The following is a 6,055-nucleotide window of genomic DNA, read 5'->3' as shown; positions in this document are numbered from 1 at the left end:
GCTTTCGAAACGATGTCAAATCAGAAGAACATTCAAATTCCTCGTATAGCGTAGGCAATTCGAGGTGTTCAGCTAATCGTTTCCATTTTATACGATCAATCCGAATGTTATTCGAGAGAACGAGTTCTTGCGGTTTTTAAATCGTAAAGTTCCAACGGTGAGTCCGATCGAGATGAAACAAAAGCAGGTTCGATCTAATCCCGATGGGGGGGGGGATCTACGAGGATGGGATGAAGGCAGGCTGATTGATCCAACTCGCCAAACGGGAGAGTTGGACGCCTTGCTCAATCCAACTCGCCCGTTCGGCGAGTTGGACTGATCAAACCCGCCGAACGGGCGAGTAGGTCGGTGCATCCAGTTCAACGCGCCCGTCGCCCCTTTGGTGAGTTGGACGATGGGTGTATCGCTGTACGGGATCCGTTGTCTGAGGCCTTGAGTAACCTTTCTCGAAGACTTATCTGTGAATCCTTTTTGGAATTGTTACGAACTTGATTTTAGGTTTTCACACTTCTCTATTTTTTTTTGAATATGTATCTTTCTTTTACTAAGAAGACATTTCACGGGAAGTTTCTGACTATGATTTCGCTGTAACCGATTTTGACCCGAACAGTTAGCCCCCCAGCTCGCTAGAAATTTGCGATGTTCTTACGAGCGGTTAGGCAGGTCATGTAAGTTAGACGGAATCAGTGGTTGGAAGTGGTCTGTTCACTCTACTAAAAGAGGAGTGCGATGAGATTAGGGCTGCGCCTTGTGAAAGCTGCCTACGTACCCTTGTCGAAGGGATCAAGACTTTCGTAGTTCTTCCTGGAGTTGATATTCATAAGAAATGTTTTCTAGTGAGACCTTTACAGTCCAGTGTATATGTTATGTAGAGGTTATCAGGCATGTTGCTGCCGATGGCATTTTATATTGGTGTAGAGGGAAGACTACGAGTTGTCATCTCGTAATCTAACTGTTAAGGGATTTTTGTGTAGGATGTTTGTGAGTACCACAGAACGATAGATAAGGTTTGAGCAACCATTTCTCCATCACTTAACGACTAAACGACAATATGTAATTTGTCTAAAAGCGTCATGTGACTATTAAGAGTACTATTATCGTATAACCCATAAGTCGGAAATCATATGATAAATTCTTCGTAAAGAAACTCAGTCCTAACAACCAAACGGTTAACAGAAAACCTAAACTTGTCGACAATCGACCAAGTTCGATACGTTCCACAATTCGCTTTAAGCCCGCTACGTTTTACCGATAACACGCCGCATGTAAGGAATCCTAGAGCTATACGAAACGTCCTCAAAAATGCACGAAATAGATGTCGGAAGGCCAACACTTGACAAGGCACTATGAAGGAAAATGCTTCTTCCCATGGACAAATTTACGCGACCCCTCGGTCCTAATTCCTGGATCGCAAATCAAACTATTAGCATCCAAACATCAATAACAGTTTTGGCTGCGGACATTCGCAGACAAACCAAAAATGTTTCTCCGACGTAGGGTTAAGACTAAACTCTTGCAACACTGGGAAACATCTTCAAGCCCGCAAAAATTTAAACCATGAAACGCGTCATGCAAAAGAAAAACCAATCTTCAGCATCGTGAGACGTCGCAAACGCTTGAAGAATACGTTTTTTCGACAAAAATAACTTCCTCGATAAAAACACCTTTTTGGAAGACCAGACAGTCATACGCACTAACATCTTCTCAAACACGTATTCTTCCTGAAGACTCAAAAACGGTAATATCTACCAATAAGTTTGTTGCTGATCACAGCAAACTTTTAACGTCCTAAACAGACTAAGCCATCTCGTAGAGATAGCTCTCGTACACCCGACACAAGGGTAATCGCGCTATATAAAAAATCCAAAATTTTGGTACACCCAAACAAGGGTAATCGTCCTAAACAGACTAAGCCATCTCGTAGAGATAGCTCAGGTACACCCGACCAAATAGTCATACGCACTAACATCTTCTTAAAATTATCCTCGAAGAGATGCTCGATTCCTACCATACAAGTCACGTAAGGCGAGAACATATTGCGGACTTTAAAGCAGGACGAAATCAGGTTGAAAACGATACAGGAAACGTAAGTCGAAGTAGTCATCCCACCCACAAAAGTAGTGATTAGACCTAGGTCTTGCCCTAAACCCAACACACTGGTCTCTAACATCTCTAGGCATAAAATCAAACACCCTGATACAAGATCCCACAATTTGTCTCTTGGCTAATATTCGAGCGTCTTCAGAAATCCCGCAAGATTACGCACTGCAGAAAACTCTCGAAACAGATCACGGATATTGTTGGAAACGAAATTTCCACTGTCGATCTCCGTTGATTTAGGAAAGATAGGAAACCTTAAAATTTCTCAGAGGTCCCAGATATCTGCTAAACCACACGTCAAGCAATCAGAACACGAAAGTATAAACGAAAGTAAGTATAAGTATAAGAATCGAAAAGATAAGAGCCTTGGCCACAAGAGCTGTCGGCGAGATCCCTAGTTCTAGCAACCTAAGACTGTGGAAACCTAGTTGAGTCACAGCTCGATATCAAAAAACGGAAAGTTCCCTAAATGCCCTAAGTGCTAAGTTTTGCTCTGAGTAGAAAAATTGCGTCCCTCTACATCTTTGACCTTGACATCCTTATATACTCCTCTAGAGGTGGTTTGCTTTTTCCCTTTCTTCCCTCGGTCGAGTCAATCGCTTCGCGGAAATATTCAATTTTTCTTTGATCTTTGAGTTTATCTTCGGAAAATTCACATTTATCCTCCGAACTTGACATTTATCTTCCCGTGGGTAACAAAAGATAAACCGTCGTAACGATATGGCTTGATTTCACATAAAATAGTAAGTGGGATCTTTGCCACGTTCTGGCCCACTTCGGGCCGTTTTCCGACTTAGGTGTTTTTATGATTTTATAAAAAGACAGCTTTCCAAACGACGTCGATTCCGAAGAACATTTGAATTCCTCGTGTAGCCTCTACTAATTAGTTGAGCTAGTCAGGCCAACTGATCCTCGCGACTGTAGCTACCTCTGCAAGTGCAGCTAAAGCCGGGAGCGTAGGCAATTCTAGGTGTTCAGCTAACCGTTGCCGTTTTATACGATCAATCTGAATGTTATTCAAGAAAATGAGTTCTTGCAGTATTTAAATCGTAAACTTCCAACGATGACTCCGATCGATATGGAACAAGAGAAAGTTCGATCTAATCCTGAAGGGGAGAGCTACGTGGATGGGACGAAGGCAGGATGATCGATTTAACTCGCCGAACGGGCAAATTGGACAGCATGTTCGGTCCAACTCGCCGAATGGGCGAGTTGGTCGGTAAATCCGGTCCAACACCCCCGTTCGGCATGTTGGGCGAGGGGTGTTTTGTTGTCCGAGGCCTTGAGTAACCTTTCTCGAAAACTTATCGTCTGAATCCTTTTTGGAATTGTTACGAACTCAATTTTGGTTTTCCTGCTATTTTTTTAACTATTATTTCTTTCTCTTTAAAGAGAGACATTTTGTCTTGAGAATTTTCCGACATAGATTCCTTCGTGACCGATTTTGACCCCAACAGTTAGCCCCCCCAGCTCGTTTGAATTTTTGCGATGTTCTTGCGAGCGGTTAGGCAGGTCAGGTAAGTTAGGCGGAATTAATGGTTGGAAGTGTATGTTCACTCTACAAACAGTGGAGTGCGATAAGATTAGGGCTGCGCCTACGTACCCTTGTCGAAGGGATCAAGCCTTTCGTAGTTCGTCCTGGAGTTAAGATTCTTAAGACATGTTTTCTAGTGAGACCTTTACGGTCCAGTTCATATGTCGTGTAGAGGTTATCAGGCATGTTGCTGCCGGTGAAATTTTATATTGGTGTAGAGGGAAGATTACAAGTTGTCATCTCGTAATCTAACTCTGTGTGAACTGCTATATTCGTGATCTGTTTCGAGAGTTTGCTGTAGTGCGTAAACCTGCGGGATTTCTGAAGACGCTCGAATATTATCCAAAAGACAAATTTTTGGATCTCTTATCAGGGTGTTTGATACTATGCCTATAGATGTTAGAGACCAGTGTGTTGGGGTTTAGGGCAAGACCTAGGTATAATCATGGCTTTAAGGGGTGCGATGACTACTTCGACTTAAGTTTTCCGTATCGCTTTCGACCTGATTCCATCCCAGTTTAAAATCCACAATATGTTCTCGGCTTACGTGACTTGTATGGTAAGAATCGAGCATCTATTCGAGGACAATTTTTAAGTCTCCCGAAAGTGCTGACCAAACTTTCAGATTTTATATATAGCGCTATACCCTTAAGTCGGTGTACGAAAGCTATCTCTATGAGATGGCTTAGTCTGTTTAGGACGTTAAGAGTTTGTTGTGATCAGCAACAAATTTATTAGTAGATATTACCGTTTTTGAGTCTTCAGGAAGAATACGTGTTTGAGAAGATGTTAGTGCGTATGACTGCCTGGTCTTCCAAGAAGGTGTTTTTATCGATGAAGTTGTTTTTGTCGAAAAAACTTATTCTTCAAGCGTTTGCAACGTCTCGCGATGCTGAAGATTGGTTTTTCTTTTGCATGCCGCATTTCATGGTTGAAAGTTTGCGGGCTTGAAGATGTTTCGCGGTGTTGCAAGAGTTTAGTTTTAACCCTACGTCGGAGAAACATAAACATTTTTGGTTTGTCTGCGGATGTCCGCAGCCAAAACTGTTATTGCTGTTTGGATGCTAATTGTTTGATTTGCAATCCAGGAATTAGGACCGAGGGGTCGCGTAAATTTGTTCATGGGAAGAAGCATTTTCCTTCATAGTGCCTTGTGAAGTGTTGGTCTTCCGAAATCTATTTCGTGCATTTTTGAGGATGTTTCGTATAGCTCTTGGAGCTTTGTACGAATTTTTCTTTACATGCCGCGTGTTATTGGTAAAACGTAGTGGGCTTAAAGTGAATTGTGGAACGTATCGTACTAGGTCGATTGTCGACAAGTTTAGGTTTTTCGTTAGCCGTTTGGTTGTTAGGACTGCGTTTCGTTACGAAAAATTTATCATATGATTTCCGACTATGTGTTATAGGATAAATATTTTCTTAATAGTCACATGACATTTTTAGACGAATCGCAGATTGTCGTTTAGTCGTTAAGTGATGGAGCGATGGTTCCTCAAATACTTTTGCTTGGCGTGAAGGATGTGTTAACTCAGATTGCCAAGGACGTTGTAGGTTATGGATTAGACCATGGTACTTTTATGTTAACATGAAGGTCATGTTAGTTTACGATCGTCCTTAAAGGGGATGTCGAATTCGGGTTCAGACTTCTACTGGAAGGCGTAATTGACGGAGGGCCAACGAGCGCCTGCTGAGATTGATAGGACAAGTTTGCCGGGGTTATCCGTGTTAAGATGGTCGATAGTCTTAGAAAACGATTCTCCGCTTTAGGTTTCATTTATATGTTGAATGTTTCGTATAATGTTACCTATAGTCTTATGAAAATTGATTTGTTTTTGTCTGAGGGGGACGATGCCTAAGAGGCTCGACGCAGAACCCGTACGGAGTCAGTCGCGAGATTATTTCCGGCTTGGATGTATCCGAGGGAAGTGAAATGTAGAAGTCAGCGCTGTACGAAGATAGTAAATCGGAGATGTCAAAGTAGCGATGCTTCCGCAGAATTTATGGGACACGTTTCTGCTTTAATTCGATCTTTGGCGAGATTTCCTTGGAATAACTCATGAAGTTTTACCGAAGGTTATTTCGTTATGATCTAGTCGCGAAACGTTTTTCGTAGGTTTTTGAGAGGATGACATATTCATTTCTTGAGCGGAACGAATTAATCAACCAGCGTTAAACCTAGTCAATGAGGGGGGAGAAAGAGTTCCCTTTGTTATTCTCGCTGCTACTTGTGTTCTCGATTTTACTTTTTTCGCAAATGACTCTTGATGGGTTTTCGGACTCGCTTAGTTCAACGGAAATTGAGAGAAATGCTTTGATGCTTGAAGATTCCTCGTATAATTTTTTACTTTTATACGAAACTTGCTTATTAAGTTGAAAAAGTCTTCAAAACTTTGGCTAATCGTCGAGTTTCAATTTGATACT

The sequence above is a fragment of the Brassica napus genome, chromosome C3 (assembly GCF_020379485.1).
Source record: "Brassica napus cultivar Da-Ae chromosome C3, Da-Ae, whole genome shotgun sequence".
Taxonomy (NCBI): domain Eukaryota; kingdom Viridiplantae; phylum Streptophyta; class Magnoliopsida; order Brassicales; family Brassicaceae; genus Brassica; species Brassica napus.
The sequence above is the reverse complement of the archived record's forward strand: the minus strand, read 5'-3'. Positions refer to the sequence as shown.